The sequence below is a fragment of the Neoarius graeffei genome, chromosome 2 (genome assembly GCF_027579695.1).
Source record: "Neoarius graeffei isolate fNeoGra1 chromosome 2, fNeoGra1.pri, whole genome shotgun sequence".
Lineage (NCBI taxonomy): Eukaryota > Metazoa > Chordata > Actinopteri > Siluriformes > Ariidae > Neoarius > Neoarius graeffei.
Window position 1 is genome coordinate 93,795,424 of NC_083570.1, and position 20,217 is coordinate 93,815,640.

Here is a 20,217-nt window from a genome sequence, read left to right on the forward strand (position 1 = left end):
ACTGCATGATCTGCTGTCAAACAATCTGCTCTAATGTGATTAAACAGATAAAATGTGATTAAACAAACCAAGGGACGCGATCATTTGACATCTGGAGTGAACAAATATGGAATCAGAGTGATGACTTTGTTGACCTTTTCTGAACATTATTTGTTCAGAAACTTTTTGTGCAGTAATTTAAAGTGCTTCAATGATGTAAAATGTATCTAGTGTATATATAATGGGCTGTGTGTTGTGTTAGTCATTTGCAAATCAGCATTTGGAACTGAAACACCTGAACTCCATTTCCTGCACTGAAGACTCCATCCATAGAGGTTATATATATATTTTGATATATGTCCCCATCACGTCCTACAAAAACTTGACATCCAACCTGTTGAAGCATATTGAGGTATATAAATGTTTTATTCCAAGAGAAAGCTTGCAACGAAGTTGTCTGTGCTTTTAGAGCTATGCAGTCTGGTTCGTCACATGAATTTCTATGGATTTGCCCGCCAAGATGCCATCGCCTTGTCCATGGCTAACGTTAACGCATAGCTAGTTAACTTGGACGCTGTTAGTTAGCATGTAAAAACGGAGTTACGCTAACATGAATAACATTAACTTATCTGAAGTCCTTTCAGAAATCTCATTCTCATTATCTCTAGCTGCTTTATCCTTCTACAGGGTCGCAGGCAAGCTGGAGCCTATCCCAACTGACTACGGGCGAAAGGCGGGGTACACCCTGGACAAGTCGCCAGGTCATCACAGGGCTGACACATAGACACAGACAACCATTCACACTCACATTCACACCTACGGTCAATTTAGAGTCACCAGTTAACCTAACCTGCATGTCTTTGGACTGTGGGGGAAACCGGAGCACCCGGAGGAAACCCACGCGGACAACATGCAAACTCCACACAGAAAGGCCCTCGCCGGCCCCAGGGCTCGAACCCAGGACCTTCTTGCTGTGAAGCGACAGCGCTAACCACTACACCACCGTGCCGCCCCTTTCAGAAATGTTTTAGCATAATCTTGCCAAATAAACAGAATGTAGAAATCTTTCTTTTCTAGTAGCTTTAGCTACCCAATATGATTTCGAGTTTGAAAAGAGTTTGCTAGCATGTCAGGTGGAGCTTCACTGACTAGCTAGCTTAACGTTAAACCACCATGATGGCACAGCATGCGTTCAGAAGAAGAAGAAACCTTTGTTACATGCACACTTCAAGCACAGTGAAATTCATCCTCTGCATTTAACCCATCTGAAGCAGTGAACACACGCACACACCCAGAGCAGTGGGCAGCTACACCAGAGCGCCCGGGGAGCAGTCAGGTACCTTGCTCAACAGTGTTGGGAGTAATGCGTTACAAAAGTAACGAATTACTGTAATGCATTGCTTTTTGCGGTAACACGGTAATGAAAGGCATTACAGAAAAAATTTGGTAATATTTTACTCGGTACAAATGTCAGTAATGCACGTTACAATGCATTTATAACCTGGAATGAAGTGGTGGGTTTTTTTTTCCTTCATACAAATTCGCCAAAATCACCGCGAGATCAGCAGAGGTGAAACGTCTGCGCAAAATGTTTCGCTTCCTTTTCCTTTAGGCTAGTCAGACAGGAGAGAGAGATGAGTGAACCTGCAGCTGATCTAACGTTGGATAGCACATTCTCCAGATGGGCACACGCCCATTACTTTAAGTTTGTGAAAAATAAGGATGTGAAGAACATCGTAGTCAAATGCACTTTGTGTGATAAACCTAAAGAACTGTCCACTTCCCGAAATAGCACCAGTAATTTAACTAAGCATTTCCAGAGGTGCCATAGTAACATGAAGTTAGCAAGGAAGCAAGCGGAGGATGAGAGTGGAGATAAAATCACAAAGCAGCCAAAATTAACGTTCTGCCGCTCTGAGATGCTCCTTCAGCCTCAGGAGGTTAGGAGACTTGTGGCGGAGTATGTTGTTGAAGATATGCTGACAGTTTGTTTACATTTTTGTCCTGTATAACTGAGGTTTTTTCTGGTCGGAAGTCAGACTAAAGTGATTGAGCTGCCTTTCCTTCGAGGGCTAATAGGCCTAAGCACTTCAATATCATTAAAAGCACTTGGATTTTGTTATTTCTAATTCCGTTTTTCGAAATGTGACTGGGTAGCCTCATATAGCTAATAGTCATTGTCTAGCCATGATTTAAAAGGCTTGTGGTTTTTTCAGGCCAGTTTTATTGTAGGCTATGATTTGCCATAATATGTTCATTTTTGTTAAATTTCTGAAATGATGGTGTCATATCCATTAGGGCTAATCTTTTTTTTTTTTTTATGAAGCATAAACTATGCTTAATGCTGTAAACAATGAAAACAATAAAGGCATCGAAATGCTAATTTTGTATCCTGTCATATCTTTAGACATTACAATACAATACAGCTCAATTAATGTTAATATAAATAGGCCTAGGGCGGCACGGTGGTGTAGTGGTTAGCGCTGTCGCCTCACAGCAAAAAGGTCCGGGTTCGAGCCCCGTGGCCGGCGAGGGCCTTTCTGTGTGGAGTTTGCATGTTCTCCCCGTGTCCGTGTGGGTTTCCTCCGGGTGCTCCGGTTTCCCCCACAGTCCAAAGACATGCAGGTTAGGTTAACTGGTGACTCTAAATTGACCGTAGGTGTGAATGTGAGTGTGAATGGTTGTCTGTGTCTATGTGTCAGCCCTGTGATGACCTGTTGACTTGTCCAGGGTGTACCCCGCCTTTCGCCCGTAGTCAGCTGGGATAGGCTCCAGCTTGCCTGCGACCCTGTAGAAGGATAAAGCGGCTAGAGATAATGAGAATGGGATGAGTTTTGAAGTAGGCGGCACGGTGGCGTAGTGGTTAGCGCTGTCGCCTCACAGCAAGAAGGTCCGGGTCCGAGCCCCGTGGCCAGCGAGGGCCTTTCTGTGTGGAGTTTGCATGTTCTCCCCGTGTCCGCGTGGGTTTCCTCCGGGTGCTCCGGTTTCCCCCACAGTCCAAAGACATGCAGGTTAGGTTAACTGGTGACTCTAAATTGACCGTAGGTGTGAATGTGAGTGTGAATGGTTGTCTGTGTCTATGTGTCAGCCCTGTGATGACCTGGCAACTTGTCCAGGGTGTACCCCGCCTTTCGCCCGTAGTCAGCTGGGATAGGCTCCAGCTTGCCTGCGACCCTGTAGAACAGGATAAAGCGGCTAGAGATAATGGGATGAGATGAGATGAATAGGCCTAAAGTTACAGTATTTCTATCACAATTTGCCAGACTTTGACCTTTTGTCTGTTCTTGCGATGATTGTTCCTTGTATTGTGCCATGAGCCATCACTGTGGCTATTATATTCTACTGTTTTTAACCATAAGCCGAGCTCAGTCAGATACCACATCACATTCCACTGGATGTGTGATGAGCTAATTGAGCGTCTTGAGCTACATTTAGATTGCCAAATCCATACTTCCAGTTATTTTGGTGAGAGTAGCTTAAAAGTAATGCAATAGGTGGCACGGTGGCGTAGTGGTTAGCGCTGTCGCCTCACAGCAAGAAGGTCCGGGTTTGAGCCCCGTGGCCGGCGAGGGCCTTTCTGTGTGGAGTTTGCATGTTCTCCCCGTGTCCGCGTGGGTTTCCTCCGGGTGCTCCGGCTTCCCCCACAGTCCAAAGACATGCAGGTTAGGTTAACTGGTGACTCTAATGCCGCTTTTCCACTACAAACGCGGCTGAGCCGTGCCGTGCTGAGTCGAGCTGAGCGGGGCTGTTGGAGTTGCATTTCGACTACAACCGCGCTGAACCGTGCTGGCTGGAAGTGGGTGGACACATTGGGTGGAGTTAGCGAAAGTGGGTGGACATCACGTGATGTCGTTAAGCTGCGCAAACAGTGACATCAGTGACAGTGGCGGAACAAGTCAGAGCCGGGCCGGGGGCGGGGCAAATGACCGGGCATTTTATTAAAGCTTATCATAACATCATTTTAGGCTACAAAATGTCCGCAACTGCGGTGTTTACCAATTTCAACACTACCGGGTGCAACTATGTTATTTAGTACATCAAGTCCTTCAAACGAACATGTAACTCAGAAACAAAAAACATTAGGATACTGTACATGGCTCATAATAAAACATCAATAGCCTATACTGCGCACATTATTTGAAGGGCATACGAATGAGCGCTCAGAGGTTGCAACGGTGACAGGAAGAGTCAGAAATAAAAGGAGGGCGGTGCAAACCTCACTGAATGCACTGTGTTTACCAATTTCAACACTACGGGGTGCAACTATGTTATTTTGTACATTAAGTCCTTCAAACGAACATGTAACTCAGAAACAAAAAAACATTAGGCGACATACTGTACATGGCTCATAATAAAACATCAATAGCCTACTGCGCGCATTATTTGAAGGGCACACGACGAGCCTTGCGCTCCGCGAACTCGTCCACGATGCTCTGTATGTCACTGATTCAGTGATCTTTTCAGCGGTAGTCTCACGACCCGGATAGTAAACAATAAACATGGAGGACATGGAGTCGTTAGTGTTGCTGGTCTTGGTTCTGTGGCTTGTTGTCACCGACAACGCGGACAGATACTGGCAAGAGCGTATAGATGAGGCGAGGCGCATAAGGCTTCAGAAATTCTCGTAATTCGTAATTATTCTTCTTCCGGGTTTACGGTGTTTACAGATCCCAGCGTGCTCGCGGGGCGTGTGTGGGCATGTGAGGACACGCCTCCTCACCAATCAGTGCACAGGGGAGTGTCTGCTCATGCCCCCAGCCTCACTCGGCTCGGTTTGGCTCGCTTCAGCCCCACTCCAAAACGGTGCGAGTTTTAGGGGCTAAGCAGGGCTGAAACGAGCTGAGTCGTGCTGGTTTTTGGTAGTCGAAACGCGAGCCGTGTCGGGCTGAAGTGAGCTGAAGCGAGCTGAAAAAGGGTAGTGGAAAAGGGCCATAAATTGACCGTAGGTGTGAATGTGAGTGTGAATGGTTGTTTGTCTCTGTGTGTCAGCCCTGTGATGACCTGGTGACTTGTCCAGGGTGTACCCTGCCTTTCCCCCGTAGTCAGCTGGGATAGGCTCCAGCTTGCCTGCGACCCTGTAGAAGGATAAAGCGGCTACAGATAATGAGAATGGGATGGGGATGAGACATTTCTGTCTTTGGTCACAGCGTAGTGGCAATAATACAATGATGCGTTGACAGAAAATGTACTTTTAATACTTAAGTATTTTTTTTTAAAAGCAAGCACTTTAATTTGAGTAAAACTTTGACTGGAGAACTTTCACAGTGGGATCTGTACTTTGACTTCAGTCATGAAGTCGGATCCTTTGTCCATCTCTGTTTAATGTTGAAACATTTTTACAGCATTTCTTGACGCGCCAAAGACCTCCACTCAACTCCTCATGTATTTTTCTTTAATATTTTTTCTGCCTGTAGATGGCGCTGCGTGCTGTCTTGCTGAGTGAACAGAAAACGCTGAATCCCATATCGCGCTACAATATTAACATAGTGCACTAGGTAGGGCGCATCATCCATGATTTTACACGATACATAGTGCACTCGTGTAGGACGCAGGTGTGTAATAGGACGCGCTCCGGGCTCCACATTCCCATAATGCCTTGAGTGTTTACATGTGCTTTGACAGCGCCGTTGCTGTTCAGAGCAGCTTGCTTAGTAACCAAGCGGAAGTTGAAGTGTCCGAGCGCTGCCTTTTCGCCGGTGGAAAAGTTACGCCGTGAGTAGCGCGTTATGTTCTTGGATATGCAAATATAGGAATAACAAGGATAATGGCGACAAGTGGAGAAATAACAGTGTTATTTTAATTGTGTATTGACTCATTTTTAGTGGCTGTCAGTCGGTTAGCATGCTGGCTAATAAAGCAAAGGCAGGTGAAGTTGAGCCGTCGTTGCTTAGTGACGGGTTTTTAATGATGATTATTATTATGTGCAGTGGCTCGTGCAGCTTGACTTCCTGTGTAACCTCAGGTGAGCAGAATTATCCGTTTGAATGTGACGTTATCTCGGTTTTTTTTCCCCTGAACGAAAGTTTTATTATTTTTAAAAAATACGTTTATTTCTCTCTCTTTACTGGTTATGTTTATTTTCTCTACGCTAGTCCATGGGACAGCTCTTGGAAGTCCGTTAGACGCTCTTCCGCTCTGCGCCACGCCCACTAGCACCATTTAACCGGCGTGTTTATGCTGTTCACGTTTTAATAACACTTCCGCAAAATGGGGGTTAAAAAAGACGAGTGAAGAACAGCAAGCAGGCTGAAATGAGCGGACATAGCTGAGCAGAAACGCTATAAAGGTGCCATCAGTGGTTTTGTTCCTGTTTGTTTTCCAGGAGAAACTCGCTTGTGCACTTTTAAAAAGTCGCATGATGACGCCACGAGCTCATTTGCATATTCATTGCGTCTTCATTTGCATATTAAACCATGTTGCATGAACAGGTTAATTGAATACAGTAGAGTTTATCAGAATAGAAAATATACTCTAACGTACAGAAAATAGTTGTTATTTACGGGCGGTACGGTGGTGTAGTGGTTAGCGCTGTCGCCTCACAGCAAGAAGGTCCTGGTTCGAGCCCCGGGGCCGGCGAGGGCCTTTCTGTGTGGAGTTTGCATGTTCTCCCCGTGTCCGCGTGGGTTTCCTCCGGGTGCTCCGGTTTCCCCCACAGTCCAAAGACATGCAGGTTAGGTTAACTGGTGACTCTAATGCCGCTTTTCCACTACCAACGCGGCTGAGTCGGGCTGTGCCGTGCTGAGTCGGGCTGTGCCGTGCTGAGTCGGGCTGAGTCGAGCTGAGTCGAGCTGAGTTGGGCTGAGTCGAGCTGAGTTGGGCTGAGTCGAGCTGAGTGGGGCTGTTGGAGTTGCATTTCGACTACAACCGCGCTGAACCGTGCTGGCTGGAAGTGGGTGGACACATTGGGTGGAGTTAGCGAAAGTGGGTGGACGTCACGTGATGTCGTACAGTGTTGGGCACGTTACTTTCAAAAAGTAATTAGTTATAGTTACTAGTTACTTTTCCCCAAAAGTAACTGAGTTAGTAACGGAGTTACTTTGTCATAAAAGTAACTAATTACCAGGGAAAGTAATTATTCCGTTACATTTTGTTCCCCCTCAAAAAAAATCAAATTCAATTAGTGTGATCATAATAAAAGTGAATGTTAAATGTGTTTAATGACTGAAATGGACACTTAACAGAACCAATTAGTAATGTTATCTACACTATATTAATATTTTTGTGGGACAATGTGAGATAAGACATCTATCAAATGTACTAATATATTTTTGTAGTTATTAAAATTATGTTACTAATTACTGGCCACTGACGAGGACAAACGCTTTGTTCCTCGACATGCTGTAATGTGCATTGCACGTAAACACTCTTGCCTTTTATTTCAAGTAATGAAAAGTAATAGCTGTATTTCCAGTGTGAAAGCGCAGTGCTGGGCTGACCGCTCGCCATCGCTGTGTCTTCCGATTGAAAGAGTGTGCAGTAGGCGTGGCCTACCTACGTACAGTAACTATGTTGTCCAAATCTACTCTGATTGGCTTACTGTGCCGTTGTCTCGCGTCTCCCCGCCCCACACTAAAGCAGAGTAAAGAAAGGCTGAATGAGCAGCGTGCCAGATGAGAACAGCTTTAATAAAGTAACGCATAGTATTTTATTGTAAGTAACGGGAACGGCGTTATAACGATGTAAAAAGTAATTAGTTAGATTACTCGTTACTAAAAAAAGTAACGCCGTTAGTAACGCCGTTTATTTCTAACGCCGTTATTCCCATCACTGGTCATTAAGCAGCGCAAACAGTGACATCAGTGAGCTTTTAAGCGGTAGTCTCACGACCCGGATAGTAAACAATAAACATGGAGGACATGGAGTCGTTAGTGTTGCTGGTCTTGGTGCTGTGGCTTGTTGTCACCGACAACGCCAACAGATACTGGCAAGAGCGTATAGATGAGGCGAGGCGCATAAGGCTTCAGAAATTCTCATAATTCGTAATTATTCTTCTTCCGGATTTATGGTGTTTACAGATCCCAGCGTGCTCGCGGGGCGTGTCTGGGCATGTGAGGACATTCCTCCTCACCAATCAGTGCACAGGGGAGTCTCCTCACGCCCCTAGCCCCACTTGGCTCGGTTTGGCTCGCTTCAGCCCTACTCCAAAACCGTGCGAGTTTTGGGAGCTGAGTCGGGCTGAAGCGAGCTGAGTCGTGCTGCTCTGAGGTAGTCGAAATGCAAGTCGTGTCGGGCTGAAGTGAGCTGAAAAAGGGTAGTGGAAAAGGGCCATAAATTAACCGTAGGTGTGAATGGTTGTCTATGTGATGACCTGGCGACTTGTCCAGGGTGTACCCCGCCTTTCACCCGTAGTCAGCTGGGATAGGCTCCAGCTTGCCTGCGACCCTGTAGAACAGGATAAAGCGGCTAGAGATAATGAGATATGTTATGTTATTTACCAGCTGGGAGGTCCGTATCGTGAAATACCGTGACCGAGGTCTTGAAAGTCAAGGCCGAGGTCACGGTATTTCACCATACAGACCGACCTTAAGCTGGTAAATAATATTTATTTTTTTTCTTTACCAAATTCTTTTTTTTAGATATTTTTTGGGCTTTTTTCACCTTTATTGGATAGGACAGTGTAGACACAGGAAATGAGCAGGAGAGGGAGAGAGACGGGGAGGGATCGGGAAATGACCTCGGATCAGAATCGAACCCGGGTCCCCGGATTTATGGTGTGGCGCCTTATCCACCTGAGCCACGACGCCCCCATCTTTACCAAATTCTAACAGAAAACGAGAGCGCCCGAAAGGGAAAACCGAGCCGCCATTTTGAATCCTCTTTCATGGCTGTAATGCAAATTGCTTCCTCCTCGGTATACAAGTGCACTTCCATGGCAGGAAAAAAAACCCTACTTTTTGCCACCTATGTAGTCCCCGATTTATACAAAATTGAGTCATTCAGGATTCAGCCATGTTTTTGCTCGACGTTAGTAACAGTTAGAGGTTTTTAGCTTTCTCCTGAAATGTTTTCTTTTATTTCTTCTTCCTCAGGGTAGTAAAACTCGCTTTCGCTGTGAACACTGTCGTTATCCATGATGTAAAATTAATGCTATTACACTGAGAAATGCTGGCAAAAATTTACAAGATTTTTGATAAAAAATCTTATAAATAAATCTTATAAAAAAGATAAATGTTGACAAAAATTGCTACTATGTTTGTTGTTGTGAACGAGCGAGTTGCCAGAGGTCCGTAACTGGGGTCCGTACCGTAGGATACGGATCTGCTCACCAGCCAATCAGAGCGCAGGATTTGATGAAAACCGCACCGTGAAAAAAATAATGTGATATGTGGTGAAAGTAGAAATGAGGTTGAGTTGGGTTTGGAGAGATGGAGGTGTACATTGGAACGAAGAGGAATGAAGGTGAGAAGGAGCAAAACAGAAACATCAATGAGAATGTAGTGAAGATGCAAGGAGTAGACGTAAAGAAAGTTGGGGTCAACTGTGCAGGAAAATGGGGGCTGTGATAATGAGGTGAGAAAGAGAGTGCAGGCAGGGTGGAGAAGGATTTCGGGAGTCGTTTGTGATAGGAAAGTCCCAGCAAAAGTGAAAGGTAAGATGTATAAGACAGTAGTGAGACCAGCTGTGATGTATGGATTGGAGACCGTACCCTTAACGAAGAGACAGGAGGCAAAGTTGGAGGTGGCGGAGTTGAGGATGTTAAGGTTTGCGACGGGAGGTTGGACAGGATAAGGAACGAGCACGTCAGAGGGACAGCACATGTGGAGAGCTTGGGAATGAAGCTTAGAGAGATGAGACTGAGATGGTATAGGCACATCCTGAGAAGAGGTGCAGAGCATGTTGGAAGGAGAATGTTGAGGATGGAGCTGCCAGGCACACGAAAACGAGGAAGGCCAAAGAGGAGATACATGGATGTGGTGAGAGAGGGCATGAAAGTGGCAGGTGTGGTAGAGAAGGAAGCAGAAGACCGGGAGCAATGGGGATGAAAGATCTGCTGTGGTGAGCCCTAATTGGGAGCAGCCAAAAGAAGAAGAAGATACAGAAAATAGAAGTTCTTGTTTATGACATTGCAAACTAACTATTTGCTTCAGAAGAAGACAAAAATAAGCAGTGATTTAAAAAAAAAAATAGCCTGGAAATAGACATGACATTAAGGAAATGGTTACAGATGGAATAAGTTGTTTTTAACCCTCTGGGGTCTGAGGGTATTTTCTGGCACTCTAATGATTTTGGTATGCTCTGATTTTGTCAGTTTCAACAAATCTAATCAGTATTTTCAAAGTCATATGACTTTTTTTTTTTGTATTCAGCAGAAGTTCAGTTACAATAATATCTGTGTAGTCTGTATGCCATGATTGTACTTTTTTTTTTAAATAACAGATAAATGAAGATGCTGTAAAAAGCAGTTGTAGATCTGTGTTGGAATGTGTGAGAAAACATGACCTTACCCATTCTGTCGAACCGCTTTTGTCATTGGGTTGAGTCTGTTCAGTCTTCAGAAAGAAAGAAAGAAAGAAAGGAAGCACAACTTTATTCATCACACACTTGTGAAATTCCTCTCTGCATTTATCCCATCTGAAGCAGTGAACACGCACATGAGCAATGAGCACACACACATACCCAGAGCAGGGGGCAGCCATGCTAACAGTGCTGGGGGAGCAATTGGGAGTTAGGTGCCTCGCTCAAGGGTACCCTGGCCCAAGGGTGCCCATCCCATATTAACCCAACCGCATGTCTTTGGACTGTGGGGGAAATCGGAGCACCCGGAGGAAACCCACGCAGACACGAGGAGAACATGCAAACTCCACACAGAAAGGCCCCTGCCAACTGCTGGGCTTGAACCCAGAACCTTCTTGCTGTGAGGCGACTGTGCTAACCACTTACACCACTGTGCCGCTCCGAATGGATCAAGCACTTAAATCTGCTCCATTGATTTGGACAATTAAGTGGTGATCAAAAAATTTTACGTCCTATTGTTTTGGAATAAAGGGTTGGCAGTGGGAGGGGTTTTCAATGAGAAGTGTAAAAAATTTCCATTCATTCAATGAGAAGAGTGAAAACCCCTCCCACTGCCAACTCTTAATCCCATCAGGTCAGGTAATGTTTTTCACACATTCCAACACCATTCTAAAACTGCTTTTTACAACACCTTCATTTATCTGGTATTTGACTTTATTTTGGCATTTGACTGTATTCAGTGTGTCTTGAAATTAACTCTTGTACTATTTTCCTCAGTTCAGAGTCACAATCAACTCTGTTACACAATTACTCTGTAATTTTGCTCTCACTCCAGCTCCAAATTTTACTCTCTAAACTCAAAATAGAGCAAAATTAACTATTTTTGAGAAATAGTTTTAACTCTGGAAAAATTGCTCAATTGTGTTTCCTGTGGGCAGCACGGTGGTGTAGTGGTTAGCGCTGTCGCCTCACAGCAAGAAGGTCCGGGTTCGAGCCCCGTGGCTGGCGAGGGCCCTTCTGTGCGGAGTTTGCATGTTCCCCCCCATGTCTGCGTGGGTTTCCTCCGGGTACTCCGGTTTCCCCCACAGTCCAAAGACATGCAGGTTAGGTTAACTGGTGACTCTAAATTGACCATAGGTGTGAATGTGAGTGTGAATGATTGTCTGTGTCTATGTGTCAGCCCTGTGATGACCTGGCGACTTGTCCAGGGTGTACCCCGCCTTTCGCCCGTAGTCAGCTGGGATAGGCTCCAGCTTGCCTGCGACCCTGTAGAAGGATAAAGCGGCTACAGATAATGAGATGAGATGAGGTGAGATGAGTTTTAACTCTGGAAAAATTGCTCAGTTGTGTTTCCTGTGGGCGGCACGGTGGTGTAGTGGTTAGCGCTGTCGCCTCACAGCAAGAAGGTCCGGGTTCGAGCCCCGTGGCTGGCGAGGGCCCTTCTGTGCGGAGTTTGCATGTTCCCCCCATGTCCGCGTGGGTTTCCTCCGGGTGCTCCGGTTTCCCCCACAGTCCAAAGACATGCAGGTTAGGTTAACTGGTGACTCTAAATTGAGCGTAGGTGTGAGTGTGAATGGTTGTCTGTGTCTATGTGTCAGCCCTGTGATGACCTGGCGACTTGTCCAGGGTGTACCCCACCTTTCGCCCGTAGTCAGCTGGGATAGGCTCCAGCTTGCCTGTGACCCTGTAGAACAGGATAAAGCAGCTAGAGATAATGAGATGTTTCCTGTGTATGCACTACTGCACACGCATATCAAGCGATCTGCTTGTAATAAATAGAAGAAATATTTACTTACTCAAGTTGTATCTTTGGCTGGATCGAGTCAAAGTATAAAAAAAAAAAAAAACCAGGCACTGCGTCATAGTTCTCAAGATTGAACTGAATCGCCGTCCTGAATCATGAAATAAATCATGAATTGAATCGTTGTCCTGAATCATCCGAAGCACATAAAATCCGTATGTCATCTTGCAGCAAGTTTCACCTCCAAATAGCCTGAACTATGTCTAACAGATTTTATCCTGTTTACGGTGGGCGTTCCCACCGAGAAAGAGAAACCAATCGAAACGGAAAGAGTGAAAGTGATTAACATGGCGTTACCATGTGAATAGTCTTTTATGAATGCGTAAGTGGGCGCTCGGCGCGTGTGACTGAGGAAGGGGACAAGTTTTATGTTTCATCTAATTTAGATAATTTAAAAACTATATTAATTGGCAGTGGGCACATAGGAAAGTATAAAGTTTCTGTTAATATGTTTATCATGCTTGTATGATGAAAAAATCACAAAGATATTTATCTAAATACATGACCTACTCATTCTAAACCTACCGAGCTTCTCCAGCGAAGCTCTCGATCCCAAAGGGTTAATACTTTAAATGTCTAAACCAATGTCTAGACCACATGATCTGAAACTTAGCAGCTTTAAAAAGAGCCTTTAAGCTCTGTGAACTTGGCATGTTGTGTCTTTCATCACTGAAAATCTTATTTCCTGATATTACAGTACAGGCATTCAGCAGATGCTCTTATCCAGAGCAACATCCAACATAACCAGAGTAGTTGGGGGTGAGGTGCCTTGCTCAAGAGCATTCCAGCCATTCTTGATGGAATAGGGAATCGAACCGGTGATCTTTTGGTACCAAAGCTGCTTCTGGGCAATTCCATGTAAATGTCAACCTCACCATGCAAAAATAAAGCAACATGTAATACATCAAAACCACTCCCAGAGATATCACTTAGGCCTGTATTTTACAGATGTGAATAAGTTGAACCAATTTGTAACCAACCTAATATGTCACTGTCAGTCTTTCTTTCTTATAATGTAAAACCCAAGCTAAAATCAACTTTGATCATGTACAATTCTATATTATTGCCACAAGCCACAGAAATGTATGCTAAAATCCACAAAACAGCAAAACAATAGCCATCCTAAATATTATTTAAGAACTTTGATAGTTTTAGCTGATATTTAGAGAGTTTTTCAAAGGGTTATGGGGGTTAAATTGCTGATTTTCTAAACTTATGCCATGTCTATTTCAGACGCGTCACATCCATAACGGAATTTCGTCACATCCATAACGCTGACTTTTCCTTCCGAAACTCTGCATGAAATACAAAATATTTTAAACAAAGATTTTTTAATATTCACCTTGGACCCCTCTATCAAATGGATATCTCCATTTCGACATTAGGTTTACAATTTCACAGAGTTTGATAAAAATGTACAGTCACCCAAGAAAAGTGATACTTTTTCTGTCACGTCCATAACGCATCTTTTATTGGCATTTTCTGGCATGCCCTAGATGTACTATGGGAATTGTTCTTGTTCTATCACTTCTCCAGTATGGTACAGCCTTAAAATATGCAACACCTGTTTAAATACTGGGAGACAATAAAACATGCACTGGGTCATTTGTTGTCATTTTGAGTTCAAGTGTCACGTCCATAACGCTGGAATTGCTCTTCTCTCACCAATAGGCTGTGATAATATACAATATTTGGCCAAAATTAGGTGAAAACCTGATTATCACACCCGTATGTGTTCCTTCCCCAAACTGTTGCCACAAAGATTGTCGACAATGTCTTGGCATTATATTTTTCTTTCACTGGAACTAAGAGGCTGAAACTTGTCCCAGCATGACAATGGCCCATCACCCAACTGAACACCTTTGGGACAAACGTGAACGCTGATGCCATCCAAGGCCTCCTCTAACATCACTACCTGACCTCACTAATGCTCTTGTGACTAAATGATCACAAATCCTCATAGCCATCCACCAAAATCTAGTGGAAAGCCTTCCCAGAAGAGTGGAGGTCATTATAAGAGCAAAGAAGGACCTGAAGCTGGAATGGGATGTTCAACAAGAACATATTGGTCTGATGGGCAGGTGTCCACAAACTTTTGACCATATAGTGTACATACGTCATTAAGATGTACACATCAGTTTCTTTTATAAACCTTGTACACCACACAAACTAGAAAGGAAATGCATCAAACTGCTGTTTTGTTTTGTTTTTTTTCCCCAAAAAAATGATTTCTATATATTTGGCACCAAAGATCTTATTTTCATGAAATGACCCACGTTCTTCATCATCTTTATATCTCTAATTCGAAGAACATCCCAGAGGAATTTCTCAAAATGTTAATTACTGTTGGATAATGTATTGATCACAGTGCATTTTATTTATTTACTAAATAAAATCAGAAATAATATTCTGACAAACTCTTGTGAAATAAATATATTCATTTAGACAAAATATTTTTGGTTTTATTCAGCAATAACTTGTTTCTTTTCTGATATGGGACTGATACTGAAACCTTGAGTCCTTGCTGCTATAGACACCCAGCTGATTTTTTTTTTCTTTAAAAACAACTAAAAATTTTAAATTATTTTTAAAAAAGAACAACTAGGAAAAATACGTAGCTAAAAACATGACAAAATGTCAGCTTTCATACAAAAACCTCAGTGTAAATATCATAATCAATCCTAACAGGATACAATGCAGTCAGGTTTCTTTATATGTAAATATTACCGCCCCCCCCCCCCCCCCCCCCCCCAAAAAAAAAAAACTTTTCCAAATTCACTTCTAGTCTTTTGAGTTTGTTACAAGATTGGATCAGAGTCTGTCTCTTTTTTTCTCTCTTATGTCAGACTGATTGTTTTATGGCTGCCATTGGCCTGATATATTTGTCCTGGATGTCTGATCGGAGCCATCTTTCATTTTATAATGCATACACATGCATAGATATTCAGTTAGGCCATTATTACAAAATGTTCTGTTTCCGGTCCACCGGCCGGGTGAGTGCCGTTTGTGCGGTTTAATTTTTTTTTTACGCCGTTTTTTTGACATTTTTTTCGGGTTCGTAAATCTAAAATCGAACTTGACATTTACGCATTCCACGCAGAATATAGAATCGAATCAGCTCTGTGTATGCGCCGTGCGGCACAAAAAAATGGCAGCCACCATGAAGGAAAGAGATCTGGAGTTTTCAAACATTTGTTTAAGTGTGAAATCGCAAAATGGTATTCTAGCGAACAACAAAATAGTAAAGATTCAGAAAAATCATTCAGTGATCATTTTAATAGTGTAATTTCATCCGAACTCGGCCTAACGCTCGATTTAGAACTACAAAAAGTCCGTGTGTTGGACCATCACAAACCATTACTGGAAAATTCGTTTGATCTTGATCCATCCGAGACGTTACAAACAGCTTTTGAGTTTTGTTATGCGAAATTCATTACCTACTTTGTTAATGACCCTGACAGATCTGTAGGAGAACCTAATAGATCTATTCAAAATGAGAACGGAACTGAACAAAAAAATGCGTTTACGGAACTAATGCAGGTTGGCTGGATAGAATTAAAAGCTGTGTTTTTGTACAAGTTTCAGTTGATTAAACTGTCATATTTTATTAAATGTGGCTGCTTTTGTAATAAAGTACTGAAAGAAAAAGCAAACACAGCATTGCGATTTCTTTTATATATATATATATATATATATATATATATATATATATATATATATATTTATTTATATATATTTTATATATATATAATTTATTTTTATATATATATATATATATATATATATATATATATATATATATATATATATATATATATATATAATTTATTTATATAAAAATGTGTGTGTGTGTGTCCCTACTGAAAATTTTTTTGCTCACCCGGTGGACAGGAAATGGATTTTTTTTTTTAAAGGATGGCCTTAGATAGCGCTTCATTTGCATAAATACACGTAAATTTATGATCCTGAGCTCAGGTTACTGTCTGCAAAGTTTCACATGTTCCCAGTGTGTCCATTTCGGTTTCCTCCAGGTTCTCTGGTTTCCTCCCACCTCCCAGAAAACTTGCCAGCTGAGACAAACAAACTTGAGCTGATCTCTATTAAAATGTTGAGCATGCACCAGCCGACACAACGTCCATTTCGCAGTAAACATTTATAGCCCAAATTCTTTGTAAATTAATTAAAACACCAGCTGTTTTTTTCCCTTTGTAGATATTTCACTGCCAGTCTATTCAGAGCTGCCAACTAATTAGGAAGTGGAGCAATTTACTTGCTGCACAACACCAAACTGGAATACTGAATTCTGCTTTGGAGATTGGAGAAAATATTGAGAAATTTAAAAAATAGTAATAAAATAAGTAGGAATCCGAGATATATATGGTGTCCTCCACAGTTATTGGCACCTTTTGTCAAGTTTAGTAAAAGGGGTTAGAAAAGAATATCCACCTTTTGGTGAAGTTGTGTGAAGTCTCACACTGGGGAGAAAAATGAGGAAAATCCAACCTTGAATTGAAATAAATTCATTCAGAGAAAAACAAATCCCTCATCAAGAACTAATTATTTTCAACAAAAACACGTGCTACTATTATTATCACCCCTGCATTTAATACTCTGTACAACCTCCCTCTGCCAGTAAAACAACACCGAGTCTCTCCTATAACATTTTATAAGGTCGGAGATACAGAACAGGGAATCTGAGCCCATTCCTCTTTACACAGTCTCTCCAGATCATCCAGGGCCCTCGGCCCTCTCTTGTGCTCTCTCCTCTTCAGCTCAGCCCACAGGTTTTCAATGGGGTTCGGCTCAGGGGGCAGAAGCTTGATTCTGTGCTCAGTGAGCCATTTTTGTGTAGATTTGGACATATGATTCAGATCATTGTCCTGCTGGAAGATCCAATGACGACCCAGTTTTAGTTTCCTGGCAGAGGCAGCCAGATTCTGATTTAAAATGTCCTGGTATTTCATGGAGTCCATGATGCCATGAAGCCTAACAAGGTTTCCAGGGCCTTTGGAGGAAAAACAGACCCAAAATACCACAGAACTTCCACCATATTTTACAGTTGGGATCGGATTCTTTTCATTATAGCCATCCTTCTTTTTACACCAAACCCACCTGGAGTGTTTATTGCCAAAAAGCTCCATTTTTGTTCCATCAAGCCATGGAAAATGGTTCCAGTCAAAGTTGTAGTCGCGTTTCGCAAACTTCAGGAGCTCGTGTTTGTGGTTAACTGACAGAAAAGGCCTTTTTTTTTCTTCTTCTTCTTCTTGCAAGCCTTCCAAATAATCTGTTGGCATGGCAGTGGAGTCTGATGGTGGTTTTGGAGATTTGGAAACCCTAAGATGTTACTTTTTCTTGTAAATCACCAACAGTGATCCTTGGGGATTTTTTTTTTTTTTTGGCCTCTCTTACCCTCCTCACTGTACGTGGGGGTAAAATAAACTTGGCTCCTCTTCCAGGCAAGTTTGTAACAGTTCCAGTTGATGTCCACTTTTTTGTATTATTGCCCCAACAGTAGAAATGGTCATTTTCAGTCGAGTAACTATTTTTTTTTTTTTTTAAATAACCATTCCCTGACTTATGAAGGTTAATGCACTTCTCCCTCATTTGGTTGGTGTGTTGTCTTATCTTTCCCATGTTGATGGATGACAAAAGGAATTTGGCCTCTGTGTCACCTCATATTTGTACCCCAGTTAATCAGGAAGTAATTCATTACAGCTTGAAAGTTCCTACACTCAACTCAAATATACAATTTAAATGGGAAACATGCTTCCATTGTTCACTATAATTTCCAGGGGTGCCAATAATAGTGATGCACATGTTTTTGTTGAAAATAGTTATTTCTTGATGAGGGATTAGTTTTTCTCTGAATACGTTTATTTCAGTTAAAGGTTGATTCTCTCTGTGTCTCTCTCTCTCTCTCTCTCTCTCTCTCTCTGTGTTTGTGTGTGTGAGAGAGAGAGAGCATACACACACTGCTCAGCCAAAAAAAAAAAGTCGCCATTTGGATTTAAATAAGTAAATACATAAGTCTTTGATTGGATAATTACTGAAGTGTTTAATGTGTTTCAGCTTGCAACAATACATATAACCCTAACTGATGCAGTGAGTAGCTTCTCATTTCTTAAACAAACATGCTGGAAGATGTATCCTGTGCTCATGGAAAAGATGGTACTGTGTTTCAGAAGGTCAGATTATTGGTCTGCATTAAGTAAAGAAAACAACTAAGGAGATTACTGAAGTAAGGAAGAGCTATGAAAAGAATGAAAAGTGGTAAGTTTTCAGTTGGCCCAGATGATATACCAGTGGAGGCATGGAGATAGTCAGGAGAGATGGCAGTTGACTTTTTGACAAGGTTGTTTAACAAGATCTTGGAAAGTGAGAGATACCTGAGGAGTGGAGAAGTAGTATACTGGCACCAATATTCAAGAACAAGGGTGATGTTCAGCGCTGCAGTAACTATAGAGGCATAAAGTTGACCAGCCACAGCATGAAGTTATCAGAAAGAGTAGTGGAAGCTCGGCTAAGAGGAGAGGTGGAGATATGTGAGCAGCAATATGGTTTTATGCCAGGAAAGAACACTACAGATGCAATATTTGCTTTGAGAATCTTGATGGAAAAGTACAGAGAAGTCCAGAAGGAGCTACAGTGTGTGTTTGTAGATTTGGAGAAGGCATATGACCGAGGAGAGAGGAGCTGTGGTACTGCATGAGGGAATCCGGCGTGGCGGAGAAGAATGTGAGATTGGTGCAGGATATGTATGAGGACAGGGTGACGGAGACATTTAAGGTGGATGTTGGATTGCACCAGGGCTCAGCCCTAAGCCCTTTCTTGTTTCTTGGGGGAAACCATGGCTGAATAGTGAAAGAAGCAGCTGTGGGACCAAAGGTTGCCGGTTTGATTCCCTGGACCACCAGGAATGGCTGAAGTGCCCTTGAGCAAGGCACCTAACCCCCAACTGCTCCCCAGGCTGCTCTGGGTATGTTGTACTGCGCTCTGGATAAGAGCGTCTACCAAATGCCTGTAATGTAATGTGGTGGTAATGGACAGGTTGACAGACGACATTATGCAAGAGGCCCAGTGGACAATGATGTTTGCAGATGATCTTGCGATCTGTAGTGAGAACAGGGAGCAAGTAGAAGAAGGCTTGGAGACATGGAGCTATGCACGAGAGAAGGGGAATGAAAGTCAGTAGGAGCAAGACGGCGTACATGGACATGAATGAGGGTGAGGACAGTGGAATGGTACAGCTATAAGGAATAGAGGTGGTCAAAGCAGATGAGTTCAGTGATCTGGGGTCAACTGTACAAAGCAATGGCGAGTGCGGAAGATAAGTAAAGGAGAGTGCAGGCTGGTTGGAATGGATGGAAGAGTGTGTCAGGAGTGGTTTGTGACAGAAGGGTACCAGCAAGAGTGAAAGGGAAAGTGTACAAGACAGTAGTATGAGCAGCAATGTTGTATGGTGTGGAGGTAGCAGAGTTGCAGTTGAAGATGTTGAGATTTTCATTGGGAGTGATAAAGTTGGACAGGATTAGAAATGGAGTATATTAGAGGGACACCACATGTTGGACGGCTTGGAGACAAAGTGAGGGAGGCGAGATTGAGATGGTTTGGACACGTACAGAGGAGAGATCCAGGGTATATTGGGAAAAGAATGCTGGAGATGGAATTGCCAGGTAGAAGGAAAAGAGGAAGTGCAAAGATGAGATTTATTTATGGATGTGGTGAAGGAGGACATGAGGACGGTTGGTGTGACGGAAAAAGACATGGAGGACAGGAGGCGATGAAGGGACATATAGCTATGGTGACCCCGAACGGGAACAGCTGAAAGAAGAAGAGTCGTGGCAGTATTTATTTTTTCTCTCATCTTGCTGCATAGCTGTCTGCACCACCTTTGTGATCAGCTTTCCCATTAGATTTTACACTCCCATGCATCCTTACTATTTTCAGAGCGCAGAGGGCGGCGAGTGACGCAAACAGAACGA

General features: G+C 42.9%; 1 protein-coding gene across 2 annotated transcripts in view; it reads left to right on the forward strand.

Moving 5' to 3' along the window:
- Positions 1-5,617: 5,617 nt before the first annotated feature.
- enox2 (ecto-NOX disulfide-thiol exchanger 2) overlaps positions 5,618-20,217 on the forward strand; it is a 766,926-nt gene continuing 752,326 nt past the window's right edge. For both annotated transcript variants that reach the window (XM_060915209.1, XM_060915211.1), the window contains exon 1: positions 5,618-5,691. The gene's annotated coding sequence lies outside the window, so the exon portion shown is untranslated. The remainder of the gene's footprint in view (positions 5,692-20,217) is intronic.